Source organism: Mytilus californianus, unplaced genomic scaffold (assembly GCF_021869535.1).
Source record: "Mytilus californianus isolate M0D057914Y unplaced genomic scaffold, xbMytCali1.0.p SCAF_8, whole genome shotgun sequence".
Lineage (NCBI taxonomy): Eukaryota > Metazoa > Mollusca > Bivalvia > Mytilida > Mytilidae > Mytilus > Mytilus californianus.
Window position 1 is genome coordinate 114,390,334 of NW_026262734.1, and position 18,791 is coordinate 114,409,124.

Sequence of the window (18,791 nt, forward strand, 5' to 3'; positions counted from 1 at the left end):
TAAATTTCGGTTAAATCTCTACATTCATTTATTCGAATGTAACACGGTATCAAAAATATCCAACCAATAAACTGATAAATAAAATAAAACATAATATTAGACAAAGAAGTGAAGTGAAGTCAATTAAAAACGTCAGGTTACATCAAATAGTCTGAATGGACAACATTTATCTTGTTAACATGTGACACCCGTTGTGTTTCTGACCACGGCAGGTATATCCTAGTGATAAGTCACTTCGGTTTTAATCATAACCTATGAAAATTGTCAGAAAATTTACGATAAACATAATTGGATTTATAAACAGTTTGAAATAACAATGATTGCGGTGTTTGTGACGTGGTTGTTTAAAATCAAATCAGAACAATTTAAGAACTACCCCAGTTCAAAAATTAGGATTGTACTTTTGAGGTTATTCTTATATATTTTGGGGCAGACTATCAGAACAACTTCAAAGTAGCATTGTAAAAATGGGATGGGTCTGAAAGGCTTTTCTGAATTTGCCTTCATCAGAAATGCTTAAATCCAAATATTGCAAAGGCAAGGATGTATAAGTACAGAATCACTGACCTAAATCATAAGTTTAACCACATTGTTATTTCCACAAGCCATTCTGTTCACTACCTGCTTTGTCACTAGAGCATATTTGACAGGCACCAATCCATGCAATAAGTCATACATTCAAAAATGCAATAAATTCTATTATTATACTGTATGTCAAAATGCCAGATTTTCATTTGGTAATACGAGGGAGACAATTTACTCTATCCCATGGCAAATACTCTATTACCATTCACGGAGACGCTTGCTCAAGTTTGTGCTTTGATAAATACGGAGGATTGTTATGTACAAGACAACATAGTTTATAACTTTGAATTTGAAATTTAACAGCTGAACATTGAGTATAATAAATTAAATAACACATATCTGAGAGGGTGATAGACCAGATTGTTACTCCTCGAAAAGACATTGTCAACCTTGGCTTCGCCTCAGTTGACAATGTTTTCTCGGGGTAACAATCTGCTCTATCACCCTCTCAGCTATGTGTTATTTATATAATGACTTACACGGGTAGTTCAAACGGACTGGATTGAATGACACATGTTTCTTTAAAACGATAGAAATATAGCCAATCTTATTTGTTTCAAATTACAATAATGTGAAAGAAATTAATTGTTAGGAGTGGTTATAATTATAAACTTTTCAAAATCTAACTAAGACTAATAATACTTTTCCACATCTTTGTAACATAAACGTAATAACCTGTTTCTTCAAAAAATTTCGTTAACTAAGCTTTATACAAAAAATGTTGTGAATAAGGCAATCATGCATTTCAAATGATTACAAAATACACAAAGCAGAGTAATCATTTGGACAGCATCCAACAACATCTTGAAAGGGTTTTTTTTTTTAAATTAATTATAATTGACCATGATACTCTGTTTAATATAATGTAAAATAATAATAACGATAATAGGAAGCAGCGAACACAATGTTATGGAATGAAAACGACACTTTATAAATAATATATAAATGTATGCCAATCTTTAGCTAAAAACAGATATATTGAATAGGTCTATAAACTCGGATAAATTGAAATAAAACTGATGTTACGTCAAAACCTGAATTCGGAATACGATATAACTGATTTTCTTTTTAATGAAAAAGGATAACGCTTTATAACAAATACGAATAATAAGATTTCTCTCATTTGATAAAACCTACCCGATTTAGCTGCCAACTTGCCATCTTCTATCTGTAAAATAAACATACACATTAATTATGAGTGTTAAATCTTTTCAGAAAACCGTTTTAATGGCAACAATAAAAACATTTTTTTGTTTGTCAATCAAGACGCTTTGAGGAGCAGAACAATTACAGTTTAATCAAAGTATACAAATAATTGTGATGTTTTTTTTCACTTAAAATTACAACAAACCGAAATGTATTACTATATATGAAAAGGGAGACAATGCAAGTAGTGTATTCTCAAAGATAATGAGTGAGTGAACACAATCAGTACCGTTGTACTACTTAAGAAAGATCTGACGGGTCACTCATGACTTATTACTTAAGTTTGCATTTCTATACTTAGTCACACTATTTATAATTTTTATCATAATAGCATTAACTATTGAATTTTTATTTGACATCAACCATATAAATTATTGATTTATCAGCAAATATGGATGATGGAACTAAAATGAAACTAGACCCTTTTAGTTTTATGCGACGGACATCGAAGAAGTCATGAATTTCATTCTCCACAATGTCATTGTAACGTAATTTACAAAATCTGTTGTTTAGAGGTATTACGTTGTGTCTTCCTTTTTCTATTTCAAGTTTATGAGCACTGATTCTAAATTTGGTTAACTCATTATTTTTGACAACATTTTTCTAATAGAAAATATTTTTCAAGACCAATATCATTTTAAAACAATCTATATTCTTTACAAAGCACAAAAATGTCGGCATTCACCTCAAAAGCTAACCAAACCTGTAAACAGACTTATTCGGAAAGGATATAGTTACGATACTGTTGTCAGGTCATTAAGAATTGCATATTCTGGTTTTAGTATTGATTCACTCATAGGGTCTTTGCATCGGAAATAAACAATATTATTCTAAAACCAGTTGTTGGCATGATACGGGCTATGTTTTTCTCATATATGTTATGATGGTATGATACTTAACCCCTAACGGGAGGGATTGTACTTGATTTTCATATGATGAAGACATAATCTTTCAATCAGTTTAATTGAGGTCTGGAGCTGGCATGTCAGTAACTGCTAGTAGTCCTTTGTTAATTTATGTATCATTGTCATTTTGCTTAGTTTCTTTTGTTACCTATTCTAACATCGGACTCGGACTTCTTTTGAACTGAGTTTTACTGTGCGTAATGCATTGTGTTTCTTTATTCTACATTGGCTAGAGGTATAGGGGGAGGGTTGAGATCTCACAAAACATGTTTAACCCCGCCGCATTTTTGCGCCTGTCCAAAGTCAGGAGCCTCTGGGCTTTGTTATATATATGTTTTTTTTTTTAATTTTAGTTCATTTATATGTTTTGGATTTTAGTGTGACGTCCATTTTCACTGAACTAGTACACACTTTTATTTAGGGGCCAGCTGAGGACCACCTCCGGGTGCGGGATTTTCTCGCTGCGTTGAAGACCCATTGGTGGCCTTCGGTTGTTGTCTGCTCTTTGGTCGGGTTGTTGTCTATTTGACATATTCCCCATTTCCATTCTCAATTTTATAACATGTATAAGTTCTTAATTTAATTCCTTGCACAATGCCAAGTTTGTCATTATTTTAATTGATAAAACAAAATTCATCATATTTAATTCTGAGTCTTTTTCTGTTAATTGACAATTTGTGATTAAACAAATATTCTGGTGTTACATTAAAATTTTCAAATAATGTATAAGTGTTACTCAACCAGTTGTCGCTACATTTGTTAAATTCGTCAGATGCCTCTTTAATGAGGAAGTTATTTTGTTCTGATAGTCTGACCATAAATATAGACTCAAGAATAACCTAAAGAGGGTATTGCCCGTTACTGCTATGTTAGTTGATCTTCTAGGTGCCTGTAGATAATATTTACAAAATTTTAAAAGCAATTTTTCAATAACTAAATCTTTACTGATTTGGAAAAATAGTTATTTCCTTTTGATTGTAACTAATTTTGAGAGAATTGTTACTAATTTTCTTAGCCATAAAATAAAATTAGCTTCAGTATGAAGACGTACTTTAACATAAAGACCGGTTGGCAAAAATAAGTGATCAAAGATACCAGACAAATGTTAGTACATACTCATTAGTGGCGCTTGCATCAAAACAGTTAACATGTTAAGTCAACTAGGAGGTTGAGCAGCACTGAAAACCTCTAGTTTCAAATAATTAGCGAAATGCCAAAAAATGACTTGAAGTAAAAAAAATATTGGCATTTCGAATGATGCTTAAAATTTTGGAACATAAAGTTTACGACACCGAGGATTCATCAATATTTGTAGGTTAACAACATACGTGGTTTTCGTGGATAAGGCAATCGACGATTTTTTATACTGGGTAAAATGAATATGTTAAGCTTCTTTGATAGGTATATCAAGTGTTTCTTAAACCACAAACATGGATTTCAATATGATATACAGTAACGGCTTTCTCAGGAGGAGGATAATAAAAATTGTCAACCCTACTGAGGGTTATTTTCCCGAGGGTTTTCTTCCGACAAATAGAGCCGTTACTGTTTTATTATACCGAACAAATATTAATCTCATAGGAAAAATTGCAACATATGTTTTCATATGTTTAACATATGTTTTTCATATGATTGAAAACATATGTAAACATATGTTTAGGCCCGACATGAAAACATATGTTTTCGAACATATGAAAAACATATGGAAAACATATGAAAAACATATGTTTTTAAAATCATATGAAAAACATATGTTTTTCATACATGTAAACATATGGAAAACATATGTTTTTCATATGTTTTTTACAAACATATGTTTTTCATATGTTTTCATACCTGGCCTAAACATATGTTTTCATATGTTTGTCCTAAACATATGTTTTCACATGTTTGGCCCAAACATATGTTTTCATATGATTTAATCTTGGTCCTAAATATATATTTTTTATATGTTTTTAATTGTTCAAATGCATTTATTTTCTCATAGATTCTAAACATGGTTTGTATATATATGTATTTTTTTTTTTTGCGGTAGGTTTTTTAAAGTTATGTTTTGATGTTTTAATATGTTTTTCTTCGTTATTTTTTTTTCTGTCAGAAACTCATTTTGAGTGTAAATACTTCAGTGTGATGAGTTGTTGCTTTAAAAAGTAAATAACCCAAAATACCAAACTCCACAGAAAATACATGGCAAAATCAAAAGCTCAAACAAATAAAAAACAACTGTATACAGGCATTCCTTTATGCAGAAAAATAACAGTGCTCCATAATTTTTATATCAAGTAGAATTCTTTTTTTATTAACTTGTTGTCTCTTCTATTTTCATATTTTTGTCTCTTTGACATACCACATTTCTATTGTCTAGTATATTCTATTTTGTTTTGTTTGTCTCTTCGACATCCACCATTTCTATTGTCTTTATTCTATTTTCATATGTTTCTCTCTTTGACATGCCCCATTTCTATTGTCTATATTCTATTTTCATATGTTTGTCTCTTTGGCATACCCCATTTCTTTTGTCTGTATTCTATTTTTAATATTTTTGTCTCTTTGTCATACCCAAATTCTATTGTCTACGTTCTATTTTCATGTTTGTCTCTTTGATATACCCTATTTCTATTGTCTATATTCTATTTTCATGTTAGTCTCTTTGACATACCCCAATTTTATTGTCTATATTCTATTTTCATATGTGTGTCTCTTTGACATACTCCATTTCTACTGTCTATATTCTATTTTCATATGTGTGTCTCTTTGACATACTCCATTTCTATTTCCCTATGATGTATGTGATATTTCTATTGCTATATCACCATACACAGATATTTAATTGTCTCAACTGCTGGCTATTACTGGTGCATGTGTATGCAGCTGCTTTTTTGGAAACATCCTGTATGATTAAGAAAGACAACTAAATTGACTTTGAGTTCAATATTGTATTAATCTAAAATTAATGTTCTTTGGTTCTGTTTCTTTACTTTTCAGTTCCTGCAAGTAAAAATAAAAGAACAGAGTTTCAATGTCCACCTAGTCGTACATTTTTTATCTATCAAGGGGCAATATTAAAAAAAAAAACATGTTTTTTTGTTCTCAAAAATATTTATAAATAAAAAATGTGCTTGGGGGAAAAAAAGTTCTTTTTCTTGTATACTAAATATTTCAAACCGACCTTCAAGGGCATTACTATAATAGTATACTACATGTATAAGTTAAATAAAAAAAAAATGAGAGCATTTACGAGGCCATTTTCCATAAATTTATTATTTCCAAGGGGCATAACTCTTTTGAAAAAAGTTGATCGGCCAAATTTATAAAACTTGACTAGGATTATGCTGATATTAACCTATAGAATAAGTTTTAAAAAATCTGGCAAGAATTGTACCTGCAAGACAATTATAAACACCCTACAATCATTCCATTACATTAAAGTAGTTCACCTATACTTTTAGTATCTAAAAAAAAGACCAAATCAAGAGAAATTTAATACTGACCAATGAACCATGAAAATAAGGTTAAGGTCAGATGAAGCCTGCAAGATAAATGTAAAGTTTAACCTAAACACCTTACAATTTCAATCTACAATCATTCCAGAAACCAAATATAGTTCACCTTTACCTTATAGTATCTGGAAAACAGACTAAGCAAGAAAAATATATCCAATGAACCATGAAGATGAGGTCAAGTTCGGGTGATTACTGTCAGACCCACTGGTGGCCTTTGGCTGTTTTCTGCTCTTTGGTCGGGTTGTTGTCTCTTTGACACATTCTCCATTTCCATTCTCAATTTAAAATCAGTACACCTTACAAACATTCCATACACCAAATATAATTGACTGAATGCTTATAGTATCCAAAAATTAGACCAAAACATAAAGACTTATTACTGAACCATTAAAATGAGGTCAAGGCCAGATTACAACTACCAGTTGGACAACTACACCTTACAATAATTCCATACACCAAATATAATTGACTGAATGCTTATAGTATCCAAAAATTAGACCAAAACATAAAAACTTATTACTGAACCATTAAAATGAGGTCAAGGCCAGATTACAACTACCAGTTGGACATCTACACCTTACAATAATTCCATACACCAAATATAGTAGACTTATTGCTTATAAACCTGAGATATTGAATTGACCACGAAAACTTTCTGACAGAGTAGACAGACACTAGGACCTTGCAAGATATCCACATACTAAGTAAATATAAATATCCTATTACCATGAATACTATAAATAATACTAATAAGAGAGAAATTATGAGAGAAATTAACATTACAAAAAACCTTTATTTTTTCAAGTAATCACTGAACCATGAAAATGAGTTCAAGGACAATGGACAGTTGACTGACAGAAACTTCATAACATACATATGCATCTATAGACATTGTACATAGTATGAAGCATCCGTGTCTTCCACCATCCCTATGTCGAGCTTTCTGCAGCGGAAGTCGCAAGCTCATCAAAAAAACTAAGCCCATTTATTAGTTCAAATACGGAAAAATGAAAAAGAATATTTTCAAAATTTTGCCTTGGATACTGTAGTTTGGTCATTAAGAAGCTTCGAATATTCTGTCTCAATTTCACAAAATCCCATGTCTGTTTGACAAAGTAATCGACGTTCAAAAAAAATTTAACCACAGACTGAACCTAAATTTTAGGACAGCGACGCCGCCTCTGGCAGAATCTAGGATCACTGTCTCGCTTTCGTGAAATAAATTTGCAAGCTTGACAAAAAGCAGAACATGTTTTTCAGATATTGAAATTCTAAGCAATTATAAATACTTATATGCTGTTATGGTCCTACATATTCTTGTGTGTTCAATATTTTGGCATTACACAAAGTCATGCTTTCTTAGACTGTTTGAAATGACAAATGTTTTGTTGTTACATTAATTGATTAAATCTGTCGAAGGTGAACTGATAGATATTTTAGTTTGAGAAAACATAATTTTTGCATCTTTTATTATTTTGTTATTTCTTTTTAAGTGCTTGTTGATGAGTCCAGCCTTTTCTTGCTGATTCTGACATTTGGTTTTTATGTTGGGTGCTGTCTGCCATACTGTGTGTAGTTTTATTTTTTTCATTGGTTCACATTTTTTCATCCTTATACAAGTTATAGCCATAATAGATTACTTTATGGTATGGATTTTGATCATTGTTTATGGCTGTACAGTGACCAGCAAATGTTAACATCTTCGTCCTTTGGTTTTTTAATTGATAGTTGTCACATTGAGAATCATACATGTACCTCATCTCCTTATACATGTTATATCTATATATATATATATGCTGGTTCATAAAAAAAACTTAAAGGGAAATTATTCAATTGTTATACATGTATGTTTAAAAACTCATTCCTATAATGCAAAAACAATAATTGATTGAATTTTCTTGCTTATTTTAATGTTCAGTGGCAAATATTTTATGTATATTCAAGATGAGAACAACTTTTAAATACCCAATTCATAATATAAGCAAATGCTATAATTATTTGAACTTCTGACATCTCATGCGTGTGTGTGTGGAGCAGAAGGAGAGCAGGATAAGGATTTTTTGATGCATACTTGACATCAGAAAGAAATAAATAAACAACAGTATACATGCCGTAACATGTACAATTACACTTGAAAAAGTTTTCAATAGATAACATTACATTATTTAAATTAACTGCAATTCTACAGATGAACTTACTTTGATACCAGTTCTTTTTGCCGGACATCCGCATCTACATGTACACCAGTGATTCTAATACTGCATTTTCCTTTAATTTGGCAACCATGGTAATAAGCTAAAATTTTAAATCTTAATTTAATCCAGAACTCCAGACAAAAACTAGATCATTTTTGTAGATGAAGTATGAACTGATGCTCAGAGAGTCACTAATTTATATTTTTACTTTTTACTTTTGATTGAATGGAAAAAATGTGTAAGCAAACAACAAAAAGATCAACAGCGTAACTAATATTAACTAGAGGCTCTAAAGAGCCTGTGTCGCTCACCTTGGTCTAAGTGCATATTAAACAAAGGACGCAGATGGATTCATGACAAAATTGTGTTTTGGTGATGATGAAGTGTTTGTAGATCTTACTTTACTGAACATTCTTGCTGCTTACAATTATCTCTATCTATAATGAACTTGGCCCAGTAGTTACAGTGGGAAATATTTTGTAAAAATTTACAAAAATTTACAAAATTTATGAAAATTGTATAAAATTGACTATAAAGGGCAATAACTCCTTAAGGGGTCAATTGACAATTTTGGTCATGTTGACTTATTTGTAGATCTCACTTTGCTGTACATTATTGCTGTTTACAGTTTATCTCTATCTATAATAATATTAAAGATAATAACCAAAAGCTACAAAATGTTCTTAAAATTACCAATTCAGGGGCAGCAACCCAACAACGTGTTGCTTGATTGGTCTGAAAATTTCAGGGCAGATAGATCTTGACCTAATGAACAATTTTATCCCTGTCAGATTTGCTCTAAATGCTTCGGTTTCAGAGATATGAGCCAAAAACTGCACTTTACCCTATGTACTATTTTTTAGCCATGTCGGCCATCTTGGTTCACGGGCGGGGTCATCGGACACATTTTTTAAACTAGATACCCTAATGATGATTGTGGACAAGTTTGGTTAAATTTGTCTTAGCAGTTTCAGAGGAGAAGATTTTTGTAAAAGATTGCAAAAATTTACGAAAAATGGTTAAAAATTGACTAAAAAGGGCAATAATTCCTTAAGGGGTCAACTGACCATTTTGGTCATGTTGACTTATTTGTAGATCTTACTTTGCTGAACATTATTGCTGTTTACAGTTTATCTCTATCTATAATAATATTAAAGGTAATAACCAAAAACGGCAAAATTTCCTTAAAATAACCAATTCAGGGGCAGCAACCCAACAACGGACACATTTTTTAAACTAGATACCCCAATGATGATTGTGGCCAAGTTTGATTTAATTTGGTCAAGTAGTTTCAGAGGAGAAGATTTTTGTAAAAGTTAACGGACGACGGACGACAGACGAACGACGGACGCCAATTGATGAGAAAAGCTCACCTGGCCCTTTGGGCCAGGTGAGCTAATAATATATGTATAGCCTAAGCCCGTCTTAGTTTAGTATGAACTTTTTCTAATATAAAATCATCTATTCTGCTGTCTACAGTTTAAAAAAAACAACATTTAGGCATTAACTCTTGATGTCTATTAAATCTTGATTTCTTGTTACATAGGCAAAATTGTTTAAATACACAATTTAAAGGCATGTAGTGGAATCTCAATAAATACTCATGATTGCAATGTAAGTTTAATCGTTGTTGTAGCTATGAAATCTATACAATAACGTCATTCACTACAGCATTAGGGTTACAACGTTACCATAGTTCAATGTTAGTACTTCACGTATACTATTTTCAGACAAGGCAATATTAACTCATGAACATAATATGTTGTCATTTGTGTTACCATCCATACTTCATGCATTAAATAAAAGAATAGCGCTTCAATGTACCTCGCCAATTGATGGATATATAAAATTTGCTGTCAAAAAGCAAAAAATATGTATGTTCTTTTAACCTTTTTCATAAATTATAAATAATCTAAAAGAAATGAAGACATGTGTGGGATTGCTTGCAATGCAGTTTTTCTTACAATATCTATTTCCAAGAGGTATAACTACTGTAAACATATTTGATCAGCAGTTATTTTCTAACTCATAAAACTAAAAGACCATGCTGATATAGACCTATGGTATGAATTACAAAAATATCTGACAAAAAAATGTAACCATAACAGTGCTTTACTGGTTATCTTTCATAGAATTTACATTTCAAAGTGAAGTAATTCCTGTATAAATAATTTATCCAAGACATTAATGGTCTATAATAAACCTTTGGTATACATTAATATCATATGAATAAACTTTAGACATAGAAGTATGTCTTCTCTGTATGAAATCCTGTTAGTAGATTTTAAACGTTGATATTATAATGACAATGCTTAAACATCCAAAGTCACACACCATCCATGACTTGACAAAGTTTCAAAATTAATAGACCATGACTGAGGGGCTGGGCAAAATAAAAACAAGGGATATGAAATGCGCTAGTACTCTGACATATACAACTGCATACCAAATATCAAAGATTTATCATTATTGGTTCACTCAAACTGACCTAATCAGAAACTTTTCACATTTAAGTTAAGTAAAAATATCAAAGTCAATCAACCATGACTGAGGGATTTGGACCATATAATCTCAATGGAAATGGAAATGAGAAGTGGATATCCTACTTCTACTGCAAAAAATATTATTGACTTATTCAACCATAACACGGCCATAAGTTATTGGTTGGTTCCTCTTAAACTGACCTAATCTCAATTTTTAACAAATTGTTTATGACTTCGCCTCTGTTAAAACAGCATTCCCAAGACTCACTTTCATGACTGTTGTTGCAAGACAAAAAAAGAACAAGCAATGAAGTGTTAATAGAGCTTCCAACGCTATTTTCTATAAAATTGACCTGTAAAAAAAAACAATTTGTCACTGCTTATAGAAATAGCCCACAACAAGAATCAAAACTTTCAACTCTATCATGTCTATGACCTCAAAACTTGCAACATGTATACAGAGTCTGACAACAACAAAATATTTAAACAAAGTTATCCTCTTCATTACATACCTCTCATCACAAAATTATTCATTGACTACTGCTCCTTTTATGCACATAAATCAATATGACAATCTATGAATCCATTATATAATCTAGAAAGCAATGCCTCAAATGAATTCTGTTCTGTTGCTTAGATTCTTCTACTTCTTGAAGTACATGTACAAAATGTACTTTCATTGAAAATGCTAAAAGAAATAATGTATAACATGTTCAAATGTATAATAAAATGAAGTTACAATATATCTGCCAAATTGCCTTCAATATTTTTATATGGCAAAATTGGCTTATTTTGATCTTTTAAAACAAGAACAACAGATCTAGACTTGCCCTGAAAAAAATTTAACTATATCAAAAGTATTAAATTATTTGAATGTTCTAATCCATCTTATGCATGTTATGTTTTTTAAATCCATAGTCATGACTGTTGTATGAAGTGATGAATCAAAGTGGTTAAATCTGCTTTGTACATATCTGATGTCAGATGAGTTGAGCAGTTTCACACCACTATCCCAGGTTAAGGAGCTACCATTTTATTTTATAGGGGGAGGGGTAGGATGAAAAATTTTGTCCTGCATTTTTATTTTTCCACTCTATTCAGTCCTGTTTTTTTTTTTATTTATAGTTTATCCTGACAATTTTTTTACATCAATCGTCATCCTGCCTTTTTTTTTTTTTTGGCAAAGTGTCTCATCCTGCCTTTTTTTCAAATTTCATCCTAGCCCCACCTCCCCCCACATAAAAAACAAATTATAGCTCCCTCAAGGGGAGGGTTTGGCACCAACAAACTAGTCTGACTCCACCACATTCTGTATGTGCCTGTCCCAAGTCAGGAGCCTGTAATTCAGCGGTTCAAGTTGTCGTTTGTTCACTTTGTTGCTGTATGTCATATTTGTTTATTTGTTCCTTGTTTTGTTTATAAATCATTATCAGTCTGTTAGTTTCCTCATTTGCATGGTTTTACATTTGTCATTTCCATTAAATGTCTTTTATAGCTGACTGTGGTATGGGCTTTGTTCATTGTTGAAGTCATCTTGTACCATAACTTATACTTGTTAACTTCTATGTCATTTGATCTCTGGTGGAGAATTGGACCCTTCTCATTGGCAATCTTACCACATCTTCTTATTTTTATATTCACATTTTAAGTAGATGTAAAGTAGACCATTCATGCACTCGACTAGGGTCCACATCTTATAATGTACAACAAGGTGATAAGACCTGCCGCTGTAATAGCCTGGTTCATATTTTTCAGCTTAAAAATATGTGAATTGGTGTGGAAAACTATCAGAAGTATAATACATGTATGTTAAGGCTGAGAATTACTAGATGTTTATTGTTATAGTACTCAGTAATAGTAGTCTCAGACTCAGGATAATTAAGGCTTATTGTACTTGTCATATGCAAATTTAAGCCCTGTAATTTTCTTAGTTGCAAGTCTTGTTTTGCCTTAAGGTAACATAAAATAAGGAATTTGAGCCTCAGATTTGAGCTTTAATCAAATGTGATGATTTTCTCGGTAATGCCGGAATGTGATTCTTGTCCGCTCCTGTATGTCCTGGAATCACGTGCACTCATAATTAAAATTGGGAAAAGGTTACATGTACAATATTACCTACGCGATGTATGAAAAGGTATAATACATTTTTTAAATCTAAATTATATGAAAAAGGGGGAGTAATTGCGGTATGAGTTCCATATGGCACCCCCACCCAAAATGTTGTTAAAATATATTTAATTGATATATATTTAATGTACAATAATAATATATTTGTTTTACAAGGTATTAACTAAGATTTAAGGAAATGGGGGTGTCAAATAGATATAGGGGGTGTCACTTATTGGAACAGGGATATGTGTCATAAAAATGTTGTAAAAATTGATTGATTTAATATGTATTTGATGTACAATAGTAATATATATATATATATAACTATAAAGGAAAATGAAACAAAATGAGATTTATAATGATTTCATTTTTATTTTGAAATAATTAATTTCAATTAAAGAAAGGGGATATACTTTTCACATGTCCTGAATGAAACTGTCAAAAAGTGATGTTTTATCTGAATATAATACATATATTCCATTAAATGTTTATCAAAAGTTTTAGATCTTGTATGTGTTGTTGGCAGTTGTCGTTTGATACACCACCTACGATTCTCAATTAAGTTAGTGCATGCACCAATAGTGCATGAGTGGGATCAACAAAGTTTTCTAATTTTTCAACTACGTTGCTAGTTTTTAGTTGACCACAAGCAAAAGGCGATGATTCTTCAGACAATGAAAATAAACTTTTACTAGGATCATATTCATTGTCAATTTCAAAACTTGTATTTATATTAAATTATCCACATTGAAATGATGATGAATCTGATGATACCTCCTCACTTATCTCATTTTTCGGTTTATTAATAACTTTCTGTTTTCTTAAATTCATGTATGTTTATTCTTACTGCAACATGGATTGGACTTGAAGAATCACCCATGTTAAATTAATATCAATTCCAAATAAACAAAGGAAATGAAATAAATAGTGAGTACGTTTCAATTCAATAGTATACCAATACATTTTGACCAGTGTAACTACTGGGGTGTGAAAAATACTCATTTCACTGTATTGCTAATTATATTACATGTATTTAAACTTTACAAAAGTATTTTGTTACCTATTTTAAAGTGCAACAATAACCCTGATTTCCCCATATGGAATTACCTAGTATAAGGATATAATTATTTTTAAAACATATATCACCTAACTTGTCATAGCCTAGTGGCTAAGTCAGTGGACTACAGATCCCAAGATTGGAGGTTCGAATCCAAGTAAGGTATATAGGTATATATATATATAATAATTGTGTTATAAATATAATGAGATGTACTGTAATATAAATGATGCTTAAGATGTATAAGTAGTAACATGTGAAAATCTGAGGGTGTCAAAAGGAAATGGGGGTACCAAAAGAAAAAAAAGATTGTCAACAGAAAATGGCCCACATGAAAAGCAACTAATTTGTAATATTTTTTTAACATTTTTTTCCAATTATTTTTTTAACCCCCCAAAAAAGCCATGCCCCATTTTTTTTATAAATATCCCCTTAAAAAAAAAACTTTTTAGAATGTTTTACTAATCGGGGAAAAATATATTTTTGGGTGGGGGTGCCATATGGAACTCTTTCCATAAGATATACAGGTCTGCATCAGTTAAAGTAATTAAGTTCTGTTGTGACATTAGATAAACAATTTCAATTACATTAAGTATAAGTCTACAGTCAAATAGTTTTTCGTGAAAAATAAACTTAGTAAAAGCACACACATCTTCTGCTTTAATCCAATAATTAAACAAAATGTGCATAATAATATTTACCTTTCGTTGCGCTTTTAGGGTACGTAAAATTATCCATCAAAACAAAAACACTTTGACGTTCGTTTCGTTAACTTTCGTTTCATAAATTTTCTATGTTTCGTTCCCCGGTTTCTTCCAGTTAATCGACAAGTCACCCATTTCAATTTATCTGTTTATAATAAATTTTTGATTCGCCAGTTTGAAAAACCAAAGTTCCTTGTATCATCTATCTCTGTCCATTCTTAAAAACTTTTAAAAAGACAGCAGCAGATGGTCGCATGAGCGTCCATGGATTTTGCGTCATAGTATAAAACACGGTAACGGTGTAAAGATTTCCGGGTTTTCGTGTTCGACGTACCATGCAAGCTTTCGTACATTTACGTATATTTGAGGGTCTGGAATCAAGATGGGGGTTTAAGAATAGAAAATAATGACATAAAGTGCAAAATAAAGAACAGATAGCAAAAAAAAGCAGAAATATAGAATAAAGAATCATAGAGAATAATGGGATTATCAATAAAAAAAAGAATTGAGACTGAATAAAGAACAAACTAAAAAAAGAATATTTATTCATATTATTATTTTACATTCTGTTCAATTCAAAATTAGATAGCTCTGCTGTGGGGGTGACACTGACAGTTGCAATTTTTCCTGTGTAGTGTTACTCACCGGAGTGTACAATTTGTCGAAGTTATTCACCGGCCCTGTCGATTTGGATACAAATATCAGAATCGATTCACACCACGTGATATTTTATTAGACAATACATTGTTCAATAATTCTGTGAGGTGAAATGACATAAACGAATCCACAGAATATGACGTTTTAATAATAGTTCATGCGACACAAGGGGGTGACTACTGAGCTGTTGATCTACACAAGAAAGAAAGGTCAACCAGCAGTTGCATTGATCATTATATAGAAAGTGTGGAAAAAAATATTCATCGAAAAGTTATATAATGAGGAACCTTGATTTTTATTGTCAGCATATTTGTTATGTCGGGTTATGTGTTTTTGATAAATAAACGACATTCTTATTGGAACCAACCAAGCTCCTCTTCTTGTAGACATTTTTTTTTTTGGATTGATGCAGACTTCATACAGGAGCTTCGAAAACATAATCTTTCCTATTTCAAAAAAGTATTGTCCCATTTAAGGGTACATGTATTTACACCCGAAGTACAAAGTCCGGCGATTGCATTGCAAACTTGTATGTTAAGAGTCATTTTGGGGTTTTGAACATCCGTAAACTACAACTTATTTGTCATTTTTTTTTTATTGTGAAAAGCATTCGACACATTTAAATGGTCAGTTTTTTGCAAACATCTCTTGTTTTTAAGATTCTGACTTATACCTGTCATCAATGGATACAACTACAGTTTACATACATACAGATTTCAATTTGGAAAGAAATGAACAAGTTTATTGTTCTATGATCATATTTACAAGGCGATCAAATAACACTTTCTACTTTGTCTTGTTTTCAGAACTAATTATTGCTACATTTTAATTTGACCCAATATTAAAGTCATATGAAACGAGTTTCTTGAAATTTTAATGTTATCAAACTTATTTTTGATGTTTCTGTTATGGTTTTGGTTGAATAATCTGTTATGTCTTATCGTTTGTTGTCCAAATATTTCTAAAATTGCCTTTCCATAACATCATTGTCATATTCCCGAATATGACTGTTATACCGAGTGTGAATCTGCAATGCTATACGACGTGTCTCGGTATTTTGTACATCCAACATTCATGTATTTATTTTTTATATTTCTGTGATGGTTTCGGTTGAATAATCTGTTATGTCTTATCGTTTGTAGTCCAAATATTTCTAAAATTGCCTTTCCATAACATCATTGTCATATTCCCGAATATGGCTGTTATACCGAGTGTGAATTTGCAATGCTATACAACAAGTCTCGGTATTTTGTACATCCAACATTCATGTATTTATTTTTGATGTTTCTGCGATGGTTTCGGTTGGATAATCTGTTATGTCTTATCGTTTGTAGTCTAAATAATTATAAAATTATCCACTGTGTCTTGTTTGCTTATGACACGATCTATAAAATATTCACATGGATTTGGTACACGAATATAAGCTGGCTTTAAACGGTTAATGTGAACTGGTTGTGGAATAACTTTGTTTGTTTTGGGTTCCATTAACGAATAAAGATGAGGACTGTCTATGCGATGAATAATATACGGCCCTGCTTGTTTAAGCTTAAACTTCTGACCAGTCCCTCTGGGATCTTTTCCTAAATACACATAATCCCCTTTTTCTAGAGACAGATTATGAGCTGTCTGATTAGCCCGTTCAATCATTGATATTTTAGATTTTTCTGAATTTTCACGCACTTGATTTCGAATAAATTCAAGTTTGTCAGCAAACTCTCGAATATAATTGTGATAATCTTTTGGAATTTCTGAAAATGCGGTTTTTGTTACACACGATAAGGGAAATGATGGCCTTTGTCCATAGATAATCTCAAATGGTGAATATTTTGTTCCTTCATTCACGGAGTTGTTAATAGAAAAGACGATACTTGGAAAAAATCCTCCCAATTTGTATTGGTCAACAAATACGGTGTAATTCGCTCTGCTAAGGTTCTGTGTGATCGTTCGCAAGTTCCCAAACAGTGATGTGTAAAACTTGGTGTGAATTGTTGTTTGATATCTAAAAGTCTACATATTTCTTTTGTGCATTTTCCTATCATCTCAGATCCATGATCGCTAATAAGAGTATCAAAAACACCAAACTGAGTGATTATTCTATAAAGTGCATGCGAAACAGTAATTGGGTCAGAATTTGGTATAGGCTCTGTAAAAATAAACTTGCTAAACATATCGACTGCAGTACACACGTAACTGTTGCCTGACTTAGACACTGGAACAGGACCAAAAAGGTCAATTTCCCAAACTTGAAAAGGACGAATTGGAGTCTGAAAAGCAACAATGCCGGCTTTAGTCTTTCTGGTAGTCATTTTACGACACTGGCAAGCATGAAATGATTTTATGAAGTCGGACACTTTTCCTGCTAAATTTGAAAAATAATAATGTTCCCTTATCAAATCTACTGTATGCTGAATCCCGCCATTGCCTCCAAGTGGTGAATCGTGGTAAAGCGAAATAATTGTTTTTACGGCTATTTCAGGTAATGCAAGCTGATACTGACAAAATTGTTGTGTTCGCTTAGATCTTGCGACTCTAGTGTGAAAAAGCAAGCCATCGAATAAAGAAAAATCTCCTGTTTCAAGTAGAACTTTACGAGCTAGTTTTTGTGATTGTGGTAAATCACCTTTTTCTAAATATCGGAAAATATTGCAAAATTGCGGGTCATTAATTTGTAACTGTTTTATACTTTTCGGACTGAAATCACAATTTCTGAAAATTTGCAGCGATTCTATTTTCTTTTGGACAGTTTGCTCATCCGAAATAAAATGAACATCTGACAAATCGTCTACAGTTGCCGAAACTAGGCTATCACTATCGGGTATATTTGTTGAGCTTAATGCCGATTGGCTCTCCTCGACGGTATTTGTAATAAATTGATCATTACTAGGACTTTCGCCTGAAGTGTTCATCATAAGGTTCTCATCACTAGTCTGAGAAAATCTTATTTCCCCATTGGAAGATTGTATAGAATTTTCTTTTCCGGAAACTTTTGCAGTTGAGTCGGACATGTCAGACGCCACCGGTTTCTCGGCTATTGATAAGGGTTGATTCGTACGAACTCGTTTCTTTGTAAATTTGCGAGAAACACAATCATCGTTTTCCTCTGTATCGCCATCATATTCAAAGTCAGTTTGTTTGAAAGATTCACTTACTGGCCTACTAAACAAATTCTGCAAAATATCAATATTATTAAGCTGTAGCTCGTCGGTGTCATTTGATTTGTCACTACACAATAAGCTTGTAAAAGGCATTCCATTCGGTGTAATAATATTTCCGACATTTTCGGTGTGATAGGGGAAATATGGATCAAGCTGGTCCGGACTTTCAAATCCTGTTGTTGACGATTTGTAAGGCGCACGTGACAGAGCGTCGGCGACTTGCATGTCTTTA

At 31.9% G+C, this 18,791-nt stretch overlaps 1 long non-coding RNA gene across 2 annotated transcripts in view; it reads right to left on the minus strand.

Annotated features, from left to right (window-relative positions):
• Window positions 1-5,612: 5,612 nt before the first annotated feature.
• LOC127711896 (uncharacterized) overlaps window positions 5,613-18,791 on the minus strand; it is a 28,089-nt gene continuing 14,910 nt past the window's right edge. Inside the window, exons 1-4 of one of the 2 annotated variants that reach the window (XR_007986902.1) lie at window positions 14,745-15,015; window positions 11,390-11,565; window positions 8,398-8,494; window positions 5,613-5,684 (exon numbers count right to left, since the gene is read on the minus strand). This is a non-coding gene — a long non-coding RNA (uncharacterized LOC127711896). Of the gene's footprint in view, window positions 5,685-8,397; window positions 8,495-11,389; window positions 11,566-14,744; window positions 15,016-18,791 lie in introns of those variants that run through there. The other variant, XR_007986903.1, reaches the window with a different exon arrangement.